Source organism: Mobula hypostoma, chromosome 15 (genome assembly GCF_963921235.1).
Source record: "Mobula hypostoma chromosome 15, sMobHyp1.1, whole genome shotgun sequence".
Classification (NCBI taxonomy): domain Eukaryota; kingdom Metazoa; phylum Chordata; class Chondrichthyes; order Myliobatiformes; family Myliobatidae; genus Mobula; species Mobula hypostoma.
In genome coordinates this window covers 66183085-66201273 of record NC_086111.1, presented here as the reverse complement: position 1 = coordinate 66201273, position 18189 = coordinate 66183085, and the positions used below count along the sequence as shown (strand labels likewise).

At 45.0% G+C, this 18189-nt stretch overlaps 1 long non-coding RNA gene across 1 annotated transcript in view; it reads right to left on the bottom strand.

Annotated features, from left to right (window-relative positions):
* LOC134357121 (uncharacterized) overlaps nt 1–18189 on the bottom strand; it is a 118912-nt gene that overhangs the window by 49564 nt on the left and 51159 nt on the right. The gene's annotated exons all lie outside the window — the stretch shown is intronic.

Below are 18189 nucleotides of genomic sequence, written 5' to 3'. Positions count from 1 at the left end.
CCCTTTCTTTTTCAGAGGGGAATAAAACTAAAAGATGTAGATTTGTGTTTAAGCATAAGAGATTTTGAGGAGATTTAATGGGGATCTTTTTCACCCAGAGAGTGATGAGTACCTGGGGGACACTACCTAAGAGAGAGGGCAGTAGAAGCAGAACAGTGCACTGACAACATTAAAGAAGTGTTTAGGCAAGGACTTGAGTTGTTCAGACGTGGGACCAAGTACTGAAAATGAGATTAATGTGGATGGATGCCAACATCTGTTAACATGAGGACCACAGACACAGGAGGAGAATGAGGCCATTTGGCCCTTCGAGTCTGCTCTACTATAGCTGATTTACTATTCTTCTCTACCCCATTCTCCTGTCTTCTCCCTGTAACCCTTGAAGCCCTTACTAATCAAGAACATATCAGCCTCTGCTTTAAATATACTCAGTGACTTAGTCTCCACAACTGTCTGTGGCAATGAATTCCACAGATTCTCCACCCTCTGGCTCAAGAAATTCCTCCTCATCTCTGCTCTAAAGGGATGTCCTGGTATTCTGAGGCTGTGTTCTCTGGTCCGAGACCCCCTCATAATAGGAAACATCTTCTCCAGTGCACTCTGTGTAAGCATTTCAACGTTAGATAGATTTCACACAGAGAGTGGTGGGTGCGTGGAAGGCCGTGGAAGCAGATACAATTGGGTCTTTTAAGAGACTCTTAGATAGATAAATGGAGTTTAGAAAAATAGAGGGCTATGCGGTAGGGAAATTCTAGGCAGTTTCTAGAGTAGGTTACATGGTCGGCACAACATTGCGGGCCAAAGGGCCTGTAATGTGCTGTAGATTTCTATGTTTCTTCTAAACTCCAGTTAGTACAGGCCCAGACCCATCAAACACACCTCATACATTAACCCTTTCATTCCCTCCACTGGACCCTCTCCAATGCCAGCACATCCTTTCTTCGAAAAGGGGCTCAGAAATGCTCACAATTCTCCAAGCGAGGTCTTACTGGTCTTACAAAGCCTCAGCATTAACTCAAACCCTAAAAATGAATGCTAAGATTGCATTTGCCTTCCTTACTCAACCTGCAAGTTATACTCCAGGGCACGGGTTCCCACCCTTTATGTCGTGGACCTCTACCATTAACTGAGGGGTCTGTGGACCTCAGGTTGGAAATCCCTGCTCCAGGGAATCCTACACAATGACTCCCAAGTCCCTTTGTACTTCTGATTTCTGAAACCTTCTCCCCCATTTAGAAAATAGTCTACAACTTTAATTCTTCTACCGAAGTGCACGACCATACACTTCCCTGCACTACATTCCATCAGCCATTTGCCGAATCAGTCCAAGTCCTTCTGCAGACTCCACGCCTCCTCAACGCTGCCTAACTCACCACCTATCTTTGTATTGTCTGCAAACCTGGCTACAAAGCTATCAATCCCATGATCCAAACCATTGACACATAATGCAAGTGAAATGTTCTGAACACCACTAATCACAAATGATGGGCCTTATTTCTGTGTTGTCTCTCTAGGACACCCATTTATGCTAATCCCATTTCGCAGCACTTAACCCAGAGGCTCCTATGCCTTGTCCTGTCTATTTTTGGAAGAACCATCATATTAGTCTCAGTCCCATGATCTTTTCCTGTAGTTGTTTAATTTTCATCTGTATAACACTGTGTAATGCTCTAATCTGTATGAACAGTATGCAAGACAAGTTTTTCACTCTACCTCATAATAAACCAATGCTAATACTAATTCAAATCTCTTCAAACAGTTGCCAAGTATCCCCTTTGCTTCTATTTCCCCCGACACATCAGGTACCACTGCTCCACATCACAGAGATGCAAGGGAATCTGCAGATGCTGGAAATCCTGAGGAAACACACACCAAAATGCTGGAGGAACTCAGCAGCTCGGGCGATATCTAAGGAGGGGAATAAACAGTCAATGTTTCAGACTGAGACACTTCATCAGGACTCTGGAACAGGCGAGTGGAGTTGTAAAACCAAGATTGTTGATGTTCCTTCAGAGTCAGAGATGAAAAGATTAGAAGGCCAGAGTGGGGTGTCCAAGAGGAGGAGGAGGATTGAAGATGTGAGAATGGATCATCGGAGGGAGTGGGGGATCCTTGTCAAAGGAGTAGGCCCGGAGACGGAGATAACAGAAGATGAACTTGGCAGCATGGTGGGCGTGGAACTGATTGAGGTGACAGCATAGAGGAGGGGGTGGGAAGAAGGTCTTAATGAAGGGTCTCAGTACAAAACATTAACTGTTCATTTCCCTTCATAGATGCTGCCTGACTTGCTGAGTTTCTCTAACATCTAATATGTGTTGGTTAATGACTAATGATGTTACTTTCACATCTACCATAGAAATGTACTTCTGTCAATCAGTGTCCAAGGTAAGGCATGCATACCCCCAGGGAGGGAGCATGCACCACACCTTGAGCACAGAGGACATTTCCTGGTGAGCTCCCAGTTGGGTGATTTGGAAGCTGGTCGTAACAGTCTCCTTACTCAGTGGAGGCAGACTGCAGTAGTGTTTACACTCAGACGCTTTAACCTGGAGCAAAGAATAAACTGCTGGAGGAAGTCAGTCAAGACCTGGCCATCTATTTCCCTTCACAGATGTTGTCTGCTCCATGGAGCTCTCTCAATTGCTTGTTTCCTCACTTGCAGTAAGACTAAGCATCACTGCGCCTAACTTCAGGATGCACCGAAGAATTCTGCATTTCAATTATCATCCATTATGGTCTGATCTGATTGTGATAATGATCTGATGACAGCTCCTTCACAACGCCTTCGTAAGCATCTTGGAAAATTGCAATGCACACAAAACGTTGGATGAACTCAGCGAGTCAGGCAGCATCTATGGAGGGGAACATTTCAGTCTTTCCTGATGAATGGTCTTGACCCAAAACATCAACAGTTTATTCCCCTCCATAGACGCCACCTGACCTGCTGAGCTTAATTTTACAAGAGGCTTACTGGCATTGTGAGGGTGCTGTTAGCAGATCATTGTCACAGCCACTTTGAGTGTGTGTTGCTAAAGTTGAGTTTATTGTCATGTGCACAAGTACAGTGAGGTACAGGTACTGTACAATGGAAACAGGGAGAAGGTACGGGAGACCGAAGACCCACACTCACCATTTTAAGAATAGCTTCTTCCCCTCCACCATCCGATTTCTGAATGGTCCATTAATCCTGACTTGCTATCCATCTTTTATACCGTTCATTTATTGTAGTTACAGCAATTTTTATGCACTGTACTGCTGCCACAAAGCAACTAATTTCCTGACATATGTTAGCGATAATAAAACACATTCTGATTCTGAAAAACGTGTTTGCACATCACAGGCACGTAGGTACAGAAAACAGATAAAGCATACAGTTTTTATCTCACTGTTACAAGACGGCTCAACTGTACAATAAGATGGGCTCTTGACCTCACAATCTACCCCGTCATAGCCTTGTACCTTATTGTCTGCCTGCATTGCACCTTCTCTGTAACTGTAACACTTCATTCTGCATTTTGTCATTATTGCTTTACCCTTGTACTTCAATGGACTGATACCATGAAATGGTCTGTATGGATAGCATTCAAGTTTAAGTTCAAACTCAAGTTCAAGTAAGTTCATTGTCAGCTGACTGTGTCTGTATATAGAACCAAATGAAACAACATTCCTCCAGACCACAGTGCACCCACAAAACACATCACACACAGCATCATCATTATGTGCTGTGTCATATGCTGTGGGCGATCATGGATGACCATGATTGTTCTTGGCAATCTTTTTCTTTAATATACAAAAATGGTTTGCCATTGTCTCCTTCTGAGCAGTGTCTTTACAAGACGGGTGATCAATACTCTTCAGAGATTGTCAGCCTGGCATCAGTGGTTGCATAACCAGGACCTTTTACCTAAATGGAGAGTAGACTACTTTCTAAATGAAGAGAAAATTCAAAATCTGAGGTGCAAAGGGACTTGGGAGTCCTCGTGCAGGATTCCCTGAAGGCTAATTTGCAGCTTGAGTGAGGAAAGCAAATGCGATGTTAGTATTCATTTCAAGAAGACTCGAATATAAAAGCAAGGATGTAATATGAGACTTCATAAAGCACTGGTGAGGCGACTTGGAGTATTGTGAGCTGTTTTGGGCACCTTATCAAAGAAAGGATATGCTGACGTTGGAGAAGGTTCAAGTGAGTTTCATGAAACTGATTCCAGGATTGAAAGGCTTATCATATGAGGAGTATTTGATGGCTCAGGGCCTGTACTCACTGGAATTCAAAAGGATGGGGCGGGGGGAGGGAAATCACACTGAAACCCATCAAATGTTGAAAGGCCTCGACAGAGTTGATGTGGAGAAGATATTTCCTATTGTGCGGGAGTCTAAGACTGGAGGACACAGCCTCAGAATAGAGAGATGTCCATTTAGAACGAAGATGAGGAATAATTTCTTTAGCCAGAGAGTGGTGAATTTGTTGCCACAGATGGCTGTGGAGGCGAAGTCATTGGGTATATTTAAGGCAGAGGTTGATAGATTCTTGATTAGTCAGGGCATGAGGGGATACTGGGAGAAGGCAGGAGATTGGGCCTGTGAGGGAAAAAGAATCAATCATGATGAAATGGTAGAGCAGACTCGATGGGGCAAATGGCTTAATTCTACTCCTATATCTTATGGTCTTGACTTGTGATATGCACCAGCTGTTCATACGATCATTCACAACCTGCTCCCATTGGTTCACGTGACCCTGATCAGGATCACAGCACTTAAAACAAAATGTTACCAGAAGTTAGTTAATAAAATACAATTTATACAATTTATTAAAATATAATTTATAATTACTATATAATATGCAAAACAATATTTTTCACTGTACCTTGTGACCATAACAAATCAATTTCGAATCATACACAGGTTATCCAAAAACTTCTCCTGTGTGCCCTAGACTTTGGACACACTCTCTTCCCCATGTTTGCAGATGCCTTTTACCATTAGTAACACAAACAAAGTGTTGGAGGAACTCAGCGGGACAGACAGCTTCTATGGAGAGGAATAAATAGCCGACGTTTTGGGCCGAGACCCTGAATTGTCCCGGGGCATTTTGCTTGCAGGTCAAAAGTGGGTTGAATAAATGAGAGCTGTTGTGGTCAGTGCTGGAACTCAGAGTACCATTCCTCACCAGCTTGAGAGAGAAGAAGGGCTGGGTAATACTCTGAGCTTTTTATTTGGGACACGCCTGTGTAAAACCACAGCTCACTTGCTGCCAGCAACTGCAACAGTGCTGTTTTCCTTAAGCTAATAAACGTTTACCAGATGGAATCCAGTTCCAACCCAGGCTTGGCAAAGGTCCAGTCCTTCAGTTTCATGTACAACAACCTGCCTGCCTCGAGGGTCCCCCTCCCCCCCTCCTCAACACCCCGCCAATTCCTTCCACTTCCCCTGACTATCAGCAGAGCTTACAAACATGCACAAATCTGTTTTGGCAGGCTGTTTTTTGTTTTATGAATGGGCTGGCTTCATCTACAAACACTACTCATTGCGAGCAGCAGATTTTCCCAGGCTCACTCATACATGGAGGGAGAAAAAAATCGCAACGACAAGACAAAAAGTAAAAGCAAGTTGGCTTTAGTTTCTCAAAGAAATGGCGGTCAGAACTAGCTGGAGTCAGGGAGCTGACGGTCACCAACATACTGGAGATGATCAAAGCTATGGATTTTTCAGACTTTTCAGGAAAAAGGAACATGAAAGATTGCTTCTTCAAAAATAAACCAGCCCCTCACATTAGGCCCCATAACACCTGCTGTTGTTTATTTTCTGCTAAGGACTTCCCAGTGAAAATGAGGCCAAGTTTTATCCATTGCCTTCTCCAGCCATTCACCATCATCTCATCCCTTTTCTCTCCTCTCCCTGAAGACACTGATGGACCAGGTTTGATTTTACTAGGTCACTGTTGTCCAGGTGTATGGAATTTGCTTGTTCAGTAAAGTTCTTTGCAGAGGTCACAGGTGAGAAGTGAAGAGCTCCCTACAGATTGACTCTGGAACTATCTCTGTCTAATAATGCAGACTAGAAAGGTTAGTTGCATGGCAGTTGGCACAGCGTTTTACAGTGAAAACTGTTACCACCGCTGTTTGGAAGGGAAAGAATCTGTACGTTCTCCCCATGGCTGCATTTATTTCCTTTGGGTGCTCCAGTTTCCTCCCACACTTCAAAGACATACTGCTATTGTTAGTGAGTTACGGCCATGCTATGTCAGCGTTGGAAATCTGGTGATATTTGCGGGCTGCTTAGCACAACCCTCACTGACTTGATTTGACACAAACGACGCATTCCACTGTTTGTTCGTTAAGAGCCACGTTGCATGATGTAGCCAATCATGGTCTTCCCACGACCACAATTGTTCTTGGCAAATTCTTCTACAGACGTGGTTTGCCATTGCCTTCTTCTGGGCAGTGTCTTTACAAGACAGGTGACCCCAGTCATTAGCAATACTCTTCAGAGACTGCCTGCCTGGTGTCAGGGCTTGTAATATGCGCCAACTGCTCATACGACCATCTAGCACCTGGTCCCATGGCTTCAAGTGAGCCTGATCCGGGGGTGGGGCGGGGTGGGGGGGAGGCTAAACAGGTGCTACACCTTGCCCAAGGGTGACTTGCAGGCTAGTGGAAGGAAGGAGCACCTCACACCTCCTTTGGTAGAGACACATCTCCACCCCACCACCCTTGTTTTGATGTTGATCTGACAAATAATCGTCCAACAATATTTATTTGTTTATTTTATTTAGAGATACGGCATGGTAACAGACACTGCTGGTCTAACAAGTCTATGCCATGCAATTACACGAATGTGACCAATCAACCTCCGAACACATACGCCTTTGGTACGTGGGAGGAAACCAGAGCACCCAGAAGAAACCCACAAGGTCACGGGGAGAACATACAATCTCCTTACAGACAGTGGCGGGAATTGAACTTGGGTCACTGGCACTGTACTAGTGTTATGTTTAACTGCCATGCTTCCGCACCACCTCAGTGGTAGCTTTATTAGGTACAGGAATGGAACCTAGTGTGGTCTTCTGTTTCTGTAGCTCCACTTCAAGGCTCGATGTGTGGTAAGTTCAGAGATGCTCTTGTGCACACTACTTTGTAACGTGCGATTATTTGAGTTATTGTCGCCTTCCTGTCAGCTTGAACTAGTCTGTCCATTTCTCTTCTGATCTCTATCACTAAGGTGTTTTTACCCACAGAACCGCTGCTCACCAGAATTTTTTTTCTCTGTTTCTCGCACCATTCTCTATAAACTCTGGGAACTGTTGTGAAAATCCCAGGAGATCAGCAGTTTCTGAGGTACTCAAACCACCCCATCTGACACCACCAATCATTCCCCAGTGAAAGTCACTCAGATCACATTTCTTCTCCGTTCTGATGTTTGGTCTGAATAACAACTGAACCTCTTGACCATGTCTGTATGCTTTTATACATTAAGCCACTACCACATGATTGGTTGAGTAGATATTTGGAATATTGAGCAGGTGGACAGGTATATCTAATGAAGTGACTACTGAGTATACATATGACACTAATTCTCTTTGAATGAGCAAGCTGCCATTGGTTGATAATGTTATAATTACATGTCATAGTGATACTTTTGCTGATCCTGTTCTCAGAATATCAGCTCATATCTAGACTCTGTGATGTTGCCGCATTTTGACAAAGATCAGAAACATGCCAGTTCTTGCGTGATTCAGTGCTATCTCTCAGTTCACTTCAATGTTCACCCAGGTATCATCACAACATCCAACCCGTCGACACGAACATGAAATTAGTATTGTCTAGTGCACCAAGAGCTTTCTTTGCATGCCATCTCTCGATGGTGAGAGAGAGCTTGCTGCTGATCGTGAGTCGCGGAAACTCGAATTAAAGTGATGCCGTGGGCTGTAACATCGAAACAATGACCTCTGGTCTCCCCTCTCACTGTGGCAGGAGTTATACCTCTCTCTCCCCCCACCCCCCTCATTAGTGAAAGCAAGAGAGAGTGCAAGAGAAGAGCCTGTGGGAGGTCGAACCGTTTGAATGAACAGTGGTTTCAGAGGGAATCTAGATCAGGGTCTCGTTGGGGCTTTTGCTGAGGCAGGTGGGGGGAGGGTAAGCATCACCCTCCTGGTTGATGCTTTGCTGATGCTTGCGCGTGGGGGGAGGAGGGCTTTGGGGCTCTAAACTTTTTTCTGTCATTCATTCTTTGGGGATTTCCTTCTGTTGTGTGGACGTCTGCCGAGGGTAAGAATTTCAGGCTGTATACCGTATACATTCTCTGAAATTAAATAGAAGCATTGAACCAGCTGTACTGATACATAAATGCATCGACCTGCAAAATGAAAACAATAGTAGAATGCAGGGTATGGTGTTACAGATACAGAGAAAGTGTAGTCCAGGTAGACAGATAATTTGCAAAGGTCACAATGAGGTAGACTGAGAGATTCAGAACAGGTTGCGTGATTGAGAGAGGACAGTGTATTGACTGGTTTCACTGTGGCCTAGAAGGGAAACACCAATACCTTTGGATGGAAAATCCCAGAAATAGTAGTGGATTCAGCCCAGTACGTCACAGGAAAAGCCCTCCCAACCACTACATGAAACGCTGTCATAGGAAAGCAGCATCCGTCATCAGAGATCTCCACCACCCAGGCCATGCTCTCTTCTCGCTGCTGCCATCATGGAGAAGGTACAAGAGCCTCAGGACTTGCACCAGGTTCAAGACATTTTCTAAGCCTCAACCATCAGGCTCTTGAATAGAAGGGGATAACTACACTCATTTGCCCATCCATTGAACTGTTCCCACAACCACTGATCTCACTTCAAGATCTCGTTATCTCATGCTCTCATTATTTATTGCTATTTATTTATATTTGTATTTGCACAGTTTGTTGTCTTCTGCACTCTGGGTGATCTTTCATCGATGCTGTTATAGCTGCTATTCTATAGATTTGCTGAGTATGCCCACAGGAAAACAAACCTCAGGGCTGTGCATTGTGACATGTATGTACTCCTATTGTCCTCTCTCCTCTCCTATCAGATTCTTTCTTCTCTAGCTCTTGACCTTTCCCACCCACCTGGATTCACCTAGCACCTTCCAACTAGCCTCTTTCCCTTCCCCCCACCATCTAATTCAGGCATCTCCCCTTCCCTCTCAGTCCTGAGGCAGGGTCTCAGCCCAAAACGTCAACTGTTTAATCTTTCCGTAGATACTGCCTGACTTGCAGAGTTCTTCCAGCTTTTTGTGTGTATTGCTTTGGATTTCCAGCATCTGCAGGTTTTCTTGCGACTTTGATAATAAATTTACTTTGAACTTTGAGGCACTTATCATTATTTTGATAAGTTCTCTTTAACGCTTTCTCGAGTATCTGAATGTTTAGCTACTCCATGTTGACTGCAAATGGAATATTCGATCCTGCACATCGTCAGACTGATCTTGTCATTCATGCAAATGATGTGTTTCACTAGATTTTGATGCATTGATGTACACGTGACAAATAAAGCTCATCTTTAAAACATCTTTAATCTTTAAATCCTGGATCTCCCTACCAGCACTGTGAATCTCAATAAATTAAATCAATAAATACGAGATTGGCCTGATCTAATTAAGCGCTTCCCCTTAACAATCCGTGACACACCCTCTTCCATCAGGGAGGGGGTACCTGAAGACACACACTCATTGTTTCAGGAACAGCGCCTCCCCGTTTCCCATCGGATTTCTGAACGGACCATGAGCGCTATCTCATTGTTCAGCACTGTTTATTTAATTTTGCAATTTATCGTAATTTATATGTCTCGCACCGCACTGCAAAACAACAAATTTCACGACATACGTTAGTGATAGCAATCCTGATTCTGATAAACTTGCTTGCAGCCACGCCACAGGAATGTAGGTACAGATGGCAGACAAAACAGAAACAAGGGTTTCTGCAGACGCTGGAAATCCAGCGGAACACACACAAAATGCTGGAGGAACTCAGCAGGTCAGTCAGTATTTATGGAGAGCAATAAAAAGTCAATGTGTTGGGCCGAGACCCTTCATCACAGTATTATAAGATTATTGAATGGTCCCCTTGTACAATAAAATGGACTTTAACCTCAGAACCTTGTAATGGTCTTGCACCTTGTCAATGTAAGTATTCATTTATTTTATTGATTGATTGATTGATAGAGCACAGAACAGATCCTTCCTCCCTTTGAGCTGTGCCACCCAGCAATCGAAATAATACCCGATTAACCCTAACCTAATCACAGGACAATTTTCAATAACCGGTTTGTCTTTGGATTGTGGGAGGAAACCGGAGCACATGGAGAAGACGCGTACATTCCATGAGGAGGAGGTATAGACTCCTTATGGACGATGTCAGAGTTGAGCTCTGAACTCTGACGCCCTGAGCTGTAATTGTATCATGCTAGCCGCTAGGTTACCATAGTGCCCAACTCAGTTTATTATTTATTATAATAATTAATTGTTATGGTAAATAAATAACATTGAGAATAAGAATTGTAGAGTCCTTGAAAGTGACTCCATAGGTTGTGGAGTCATTTCAGAGCTGAGGTAAGTGACGTTATCCACACTGGTTCTGGAGCAGTAATGTTCCTGAACCTGGCGGTGTGGGACCTGAGGCTCCTTAATCACCTACCTGATAGCAGCACTGAGAAGAGGACGCGGCCTGGGTGTCTGTGGTGGTGGCATGCCCTTGGCCGTCAGTCATTTCAGCATTAAAGGACACTTTATAATCCTTGTTAAAATGGTCTGTTCACTCTTGGCACCAGCATGATGGGTGAACCATTCATTCTGAGGCTTTTCTATTGATACCCACTGTTGCTTCAGTCTACTAAATCCTTTCCTTTTGCCCGAGATTTAACTGCGTGAAGTACATTAGATACTGAAGTATTCCATGTTTAGATTAGACCAGTTGGAATTTAATTTGGTATATGCCCGAGCTTGGTGCTCATTAACGTAAGTGCTTGAATACCTAAGAACACCTTCATTTTGTATCAGAAACTTCTTTAAACATGATGATGCTTACCGCGTTTTCCAATCCACCCTTAATGTTTATGGCAACCACCCGCTAGCAGCATCAGTCTGTTCACACAATCGGCGGCTCTAATCAGGCAGATTTGCCCTTTACCCGTTTGCAAGGTCTGCACACTTTGTTTGTCCTTACATTCTCAGAGTATGATCTCAGTCTTATTGTGTTTCTTGCTCACAGCACTTCCTGAACCCCTAGTCCTCCGTCTCCCTTACCCCGATGGAGCAACTTTATTTATATTCGCATCGATTTCTTGATGATTGTTACATGTCACGCCAACACACCACAACAAATCCCTAATATGTGTAAACGCATGTGCCTAAATTTGTTCCTTGATTCTAAACATTCAGTTTGAACTCGCTGCTATTTGTTTTAGAAGTAGAACGCAGAACAAACCAGTACAGGGCCAGTCCTTTAGGCTCACAATACTGTTCCAAACTGGGCACGTGGCCAAGTGGTTAAGGCATTGGACTAGCGACCTGAGGGTCATGAGTTCGAGCCCCAGCCGAGGCAACGTGTTGTGTCCTTCAGCAAGGCACTTAATCACACATTGCTCTGCGATGGCACTGGTGCCAAACTATATGGGTCCTAATGCCCTTCCCTTGGACAATATTGGTGTCGTGGAGAGGGGAGACTTGCAGCATGGGCAACTGCTGGTCTTCCATACAACCTTACCCAGGCCTGCGCCCTGGAGAGTGGAGACTTTCCAGGTGCAGATTCATGGTCTCGCAAGACTAACGGATGCCTTTACTTTACTTTATTGCTCCAAACTAATTAAACTTTAATTAGATTCTAACTCAATTACTTGCTTCTGCCTATACAATATCGGTATCCCTCCATTCTCTACACATTCATGTGCCAACTTAAGAGCCTTTTAAAAGCTCTGGTTTCCTCCAGGTGCTCCAGTTTCCTCCCACTGTCCAAAGATGCATGACAGTGAGTTTTGGTTTGGGCGTGCAATGTTGGCGCGGGAAGCGTGGTGGCAACCATGGGTTGCCAAGCTGATTTGACTTGACATCAATGACACATTGTATTTGCCTGAACCATCAGCCTGACTCAGAATCAGAATCAGGTTTAATACCACCAGCATATATTGGGAAATTTGTTGTTATGTGGCAGCAGTACTTTACAATAGATAATAACAAAATTACAGTAACACATGCAAAAACTGCTGGTGAACGCAGCAGGCCAGGCAGCATCTATAGGAAGAGGTACAGTTGATGTTTTGGGCCGAGACCCTTCATCAGGACTTATTACTTGATTACAATAAGTATATGCGTTAAATTAACTAAGTAGTGGCGAAAAAGTAGTGAGGCAGTGTTCATGGATTCAATGTCCATTCAGAAGTCTGATGGCCGAGGGGAAGAAGCCGTTCCTGAATCACTGAGTGTGTCTCTTCAGGCTCCTGTACCTCCTCCCTGACGATAACAATGACAAGAGGGCATGTCCTGAGTGATGGGGATCCTTAATGATGGATGCCCTCTTTTTTTTTTTGAGGCATCTCTCCTTGACGATGTTCTGGATGCTGGAGAGGCTAGTGTCCATGAGGGAGCTGGCCTGGTGTGCATTCACTGCATGAAACAATTGCCCCTCACATCTCCTCTGAACATCTCTCCTTTCAACTTAAATGCACGTCCCCCAGTATTAGACATTTCAACCCGGGAAAAAAGACACTGGCTGTCTATCAATGCCTCTCACAATCTTATAAACCTCTGTCAGATCCTCCCTCAGGCCCTGACACTCCAGAGAAAACAAACCATGTTTGTCCAACCTCTCCTAATAGCAAAAGCCCTGTAGCCCAGACAAACCTCTTCTGCACCCTCTCCAAAGCCTCACATCACTGTGGGGCGACCAGAGATGAATGTTTTTATTAAGCGGACTCTATAAATGTTGCTCCTTGCACTGCCCACTTCCCTCAATGTTAGCTGAACATTAGGGTGACACAGTGGCACTGCCTTGAAATGAGTCCTGGATTCCATCCTGACCTTGAGTGCTGTCTGGGTGGAGTTTGCATGCTCATTGTGTCACCACCAAGTATGAAGACTCAAACACTTAGAATCGAAAGAGGCTGCATCACAGGTACAACCTGCCAAGGACACCTTCAAAAGGCAGTGCCTCAGGAAGCCGGCATCCGTCAAAATAACTCCAAAGCAAATTTATTATCTTATGTCACCATACACTAACTTGGCCTTCATAACAAGGGGAATTGAGTATAGGAGCAAAGAGGTCCTTCTGCAGTTGTACAGGGCCCTGGTGAGACCACACCTAGAGTATTGTGTACAGTTTTGGTCTCCAAATTTGAGGAAGGACATTCTAGCTATTGAGGGAGTGCAGCGTAGGTTCACGAGGTTAATTCCCGGGATGGCGGGACTGTCATATGTTGAAAGATTGGAGCGACTGGGATTGTATACACTGGAATTCAGAAGGATGAGAGGGGATCTGATTGAAACATATAAGATTATTAGGGGATTGGACATGCTAGAGGCAGGAAACATGTTCTCGATGTTGGGGGAGTCCAGAACCAGAGGCCACAATTTAAGAATAAGGGGTAGACAATTTAGAACGGAGTTGAGGAAAAACTTTTTCACACAGAGGGTTGTGGTTCTGTGGACTGCTCTGCCTCAGAAGGCAGTGGAGGCCAATTCTCTGGATTCTTTCAAAAAAGAGTTAGATAGAGCTCTTAAAGATAGCAGAGTGAAGGGATATGGGGAGAAGGCAGGAAAAGGGTACTGATTGTGGACGATCAGCCATGATCACAGTGAATGGTGGTGCTGGCTCGAAGGGCTGAATGGCCTACTCCTGCACCTATTGTCTATTGAGGTTCATTGTTCTTACAGGCATTCACAATAGAACAAAAATACAATAGAATCAATGAAAAACTACACAAAAACCTCACCACCCACGACATTCCCTCTTCTCACCGATACCATCAGAGAGGAGATTCAGGAACCTGACGTCCCACATTCAAAGCTTCAGGAGCTGCTTCTTCCCCTGCGTCGTCAGATTTCCTATTCGTCAAAGAATCCTTAATGAAGGAGATACCCTCCTCTCGTTACGACTATCGGGGTGGAGGTACAGGAGCCTGAAGCCACATGTGCAGCGTTTTAAGAACAGCTCCTTCTCCTCTATCATCAGATGTCTGAATGGTCCATTCATTCACTCATTCGTTCGTCATGAGCCGTGTCTGTCAGGTGACGTGGCCGATCATGGTCTTTCCATGACCATGATTGTTCTTGGCAAATTCCTCCACAGAGGTGGCTTGCCATTGCCTTTTTCTGAACAGTGCATGAACTCATGAACACTACCTCCTTATTCCTATTTTGCATGATCTATTTATTTTATTGCAAGTTGTCTTGCTGCCACAAATCAACAAATTTTCATGACACATATGTCAGTGATAATAAACTGGACTCTGATTGTGTAAGTTTCCTCTGGGTACGCCACCAACATCTGGATTAGTAGTCACTTTTAAATTGCCCCTGATACGTGGGTAAGTGTAAAAGCTGGGGGGAGCGGGGGGGGGGAGGAGGTTGGGAATTGAGAAGAATGTGGTTAACGTGATTGATTGATTAACTGATCCGATGATGATCTGATGATGATAGGTTTTGGAATCAGATGATGTGATCTGCACAAAGAAACTTGCACGGGAGGGCTTTGAATGTGAAAAAGCTTTAGCACTGGGGGTAGCTCCACTCTCTCGTCCTCAGAAGTCCAGGTCCGGAGGTATGAGTGATCGTCACATTTGAGGTTTTACTTGGTTACAGAGGATGGTCATGACTTCTGTGTCTTGTCATGCCCTTCGTTCTCCAAAAGGCGCTGCAGAACGACCTCCTGGCTGTTGGATCCCTCTGCAGACCTCATCTGCCCTGTCTGCCAGAGCTGACTTTGCATGCTAGGACAGGCATGTCCCAGACTCACTGGGGTGTGAGGTTCACTGGCTATTCTCCTTTGGTTTAACACTTCTGTTGAAGTGGTGCATGATTATTGTTAATGGGTGGATGAGGTTTTGCAGGGATTCACAGGGCCGATAGACCTGTTTCTGTGCTGCATCTCTCTGAAACATAGTAAGACCATGAGACATGGGAGCAGAATTAGGCCACTCGGCACTTTGAGTGTGTTCCACCATTCCACGATGGCGGATCCCACATCCTACTCAACCCCATACAGCTGCCTCTTTCCTCTTCCCTTCCTCAGACATCCCACCTCTCCCAGAAGTTCCGGGAGTCTCCCGCATATTGATAGTGGCTCCCTGATGCCCGCAAATTATATACAATATCACGGAAATAGATCTTTTTGAGAACGAGCGAGCGAGAGAGAAAAAGCAAGAGAGAGCGCGAGAGCGAGAACGAGAGAGAGAGCGAGCGAGAGAGAGCACGAGAGAGCGATAGAGAGCGCACGAGAGAGCGAGAGAGAGAGCGCGAGAGCAAGAGAGAGCATGCCATGGCAGTGTTCCAAAAAAAGAAAATATAAAACGAACATCACCCCAGACTACACTAAAGTGTACCCCTGCCTAATAGGGGTCAAAAATAACGACAGTGTTGCTCACTGCACTGTTTGCAACAGTGACTTTTCTATTGTCCATGGTGGGTTAAGACTGTAAAAGACATGTTGAGGTAAGTTTAACAGGTGTCATTCGTTCATTAGCATAGCTAACGTTATTTAAACTAGCTGGCTAGCTGCTAAGGAGCTACTCTATTGCAGACATCCCACCTCTCCCGGAAGTTCCGGGAGTCTCCCGCAAACTGATGGTGCTACCTCCCTGAAATGAGCATTTGCAGGGTGGGATGTCTGCTTTCTGTAGTGACACGGCTTAAATGCCGGTAGAGCTGTGCCAAAGACAGGCGTGGAGGGCACGATGTGGGCCTATCGAGGTGGAGTGTAGAGGTTTTGCTGGCTGCTCGCTGTGTGGAACTGACTCTCCCCTCAACATTACAGCAGCCGGGGAGAAAAGAGCCATCAGGACTGTCACAGTGGCTGCTGAGCGAGCCTCCAGATGGCTTTGGATCAAGAGGTGTGACCCCTGGACCAATGCAGCTTGGACACAACCTGAGGCCCGACTAATCCTGGGTGGGTTACCTGGGCGATGGTGTCTGATGTTGAAAGACCCGAAACACCCGATGAGCCCAGGTTACATCATTGATGATGTGCCCCAGCGCATCCTAGGATGTACCTCAGCACCATTATTTTCACCTGCAACACCGTCTTCAGAAACTGCGTGTCATTCATTGCAAAATAAGTAAATAGCACAAAAGATAAATAGTGAGGTTGTGTTCATGGACTACTCTGAAATCTGTCAGTGGAGGGGAAGATGCACAGAGTGTGAGTCCTCAAACTTAGTGAAAGTTATGGATTTTAAGGACTGCCTCAAAAGAGCGAGAGGAAAAGCAAGATAGAATACAGACCATAGAATATAGAACAGTACAGGCCCTTCGGCCCATTATGTTGTTCCAACCCTTTAAACTATTCCAAGATCAATCTAACCCTTCCCTCCTACAAAGACTTCCATTTTTCTTTCATCCATGTGAAAGAGACTCTGCTCATCCATAGTCTCTTAAATATTCCTAATATATCTACTTCTACTTCCTCCACTGGTACACAGATACCCATCATTCTCTGTGGAAAAAACCTACCTCTGACCTTTCCCCTAAACTTCCCTCCATCCACCTTAAATGCATGTCCTCTCGCATCAACCATTGTCACCTGAGGTAAAAGGCACTTGCTGTCCACTCTGTCTATGCCTCTCATAATTTTATAGACTTTCATCAACTCACCTCTCATCCTTCTTCACTGCAAAGAGAGTAGCCCTCGCTCACTCAACCTTTCCGCTAAGCCAAGCCCTTAATTCAGGCAGCATCCTGGTAAAATCTCTGCACCCTCTCTTAAGCTTTTGCGTCCTGCCTATTATGAGGCGACCAGAACGGAACACAATACTCCAACGCATAATCCTTATGTTTTCATTAAAAGAGGAAAAATAGGTCAGGGCAATTGGAGAGGGAGTGTGCAGCGTGCCACAAATTCTGCGCTTAAAGATAAATCCTCGGCCATGTGATGGACAAGGAATTTATTTTCTTACAGCTGCTGGTTCACCTGTTACCCCTGTTGTCATGCATTGCTTGCTGGGGAGCGAGGGAAAACTTTCTAAAAAAAAATTTAGAAAATGCCTCATGATGATCAAATTTATTTTACTTTTTACAATGGCTTAGTGATCGAGACATTGTGAAAATATGCTGCCACTTAAGTAATGTGCGTCGAGATTGAATGTTATGTGGGAATTGGCCAAGGGGGAGAGAGAGTGAGAGAAAAAGCAGATTCATTTTTAGAAATGGGATTCCGAGATCCTGACAGCTGTTTCCATAATCAAATTGGATGCAGTCACCAAGAAGTCACGGTTTGCTCTAATATCTGTAACACGAGGGATTAAAAACTTAAGCAGGTCAGCCCTGCGGTGGAGAATCAAAAAGGAATGCTTTCTGGCAGAGACTGGACTTCCCTCCTTCCGGTCTCCCTCTCCCCTCAATCCCTGTTTGTTTCGGACCTTGGCACAGGGAATATGAACATCTAGCAATTTGGGAGCCAGGGCCTCATTTTTTAAAACTGCAGATCATTGTATCTTGGATATACCAGCTCTGGGCTTTCTGTAAAGAGCCTCGGTGCCACTCACTCAGCCACCGTTCACCATGAAAGGCATTGGGAGGCCATCCGCTGCCGCTCCGGGACGATCCCTGGCACGGCGCTGCAGCTGCCTCACAGTGTCAGAGACCTGGGTTCAATTCCGACCTCTGGGGCTGTCTGTGTGGAGTTTGCATGTTGTCCCTGTGACTGGGTGGCTCCCCTCAGGTGCTCCGGTCTCTGAGCAGGGGCGGGGTGTGATAGGGGTTGCCGGGAATCCAGGAAAAAGTGAGATGAATGTATGTTTTGTGTAAATGGGCAACTGATGGTCAGCCTGGAAATGACGGGCTGAAGGGCCTGTTCTGTATTTCTCTATGCTGGTCAGGGACTTCCTCTGTTTTGTCATTCCTGATAGAAATCCCATCCATTGCTGATCAGGGACACAAAATAATCTGCAGATGCTGGGGTCAAAGCAACACTCAGAACACGCTGGAGGAACTCAGCAGGTCGGGCAGCATCCGTGC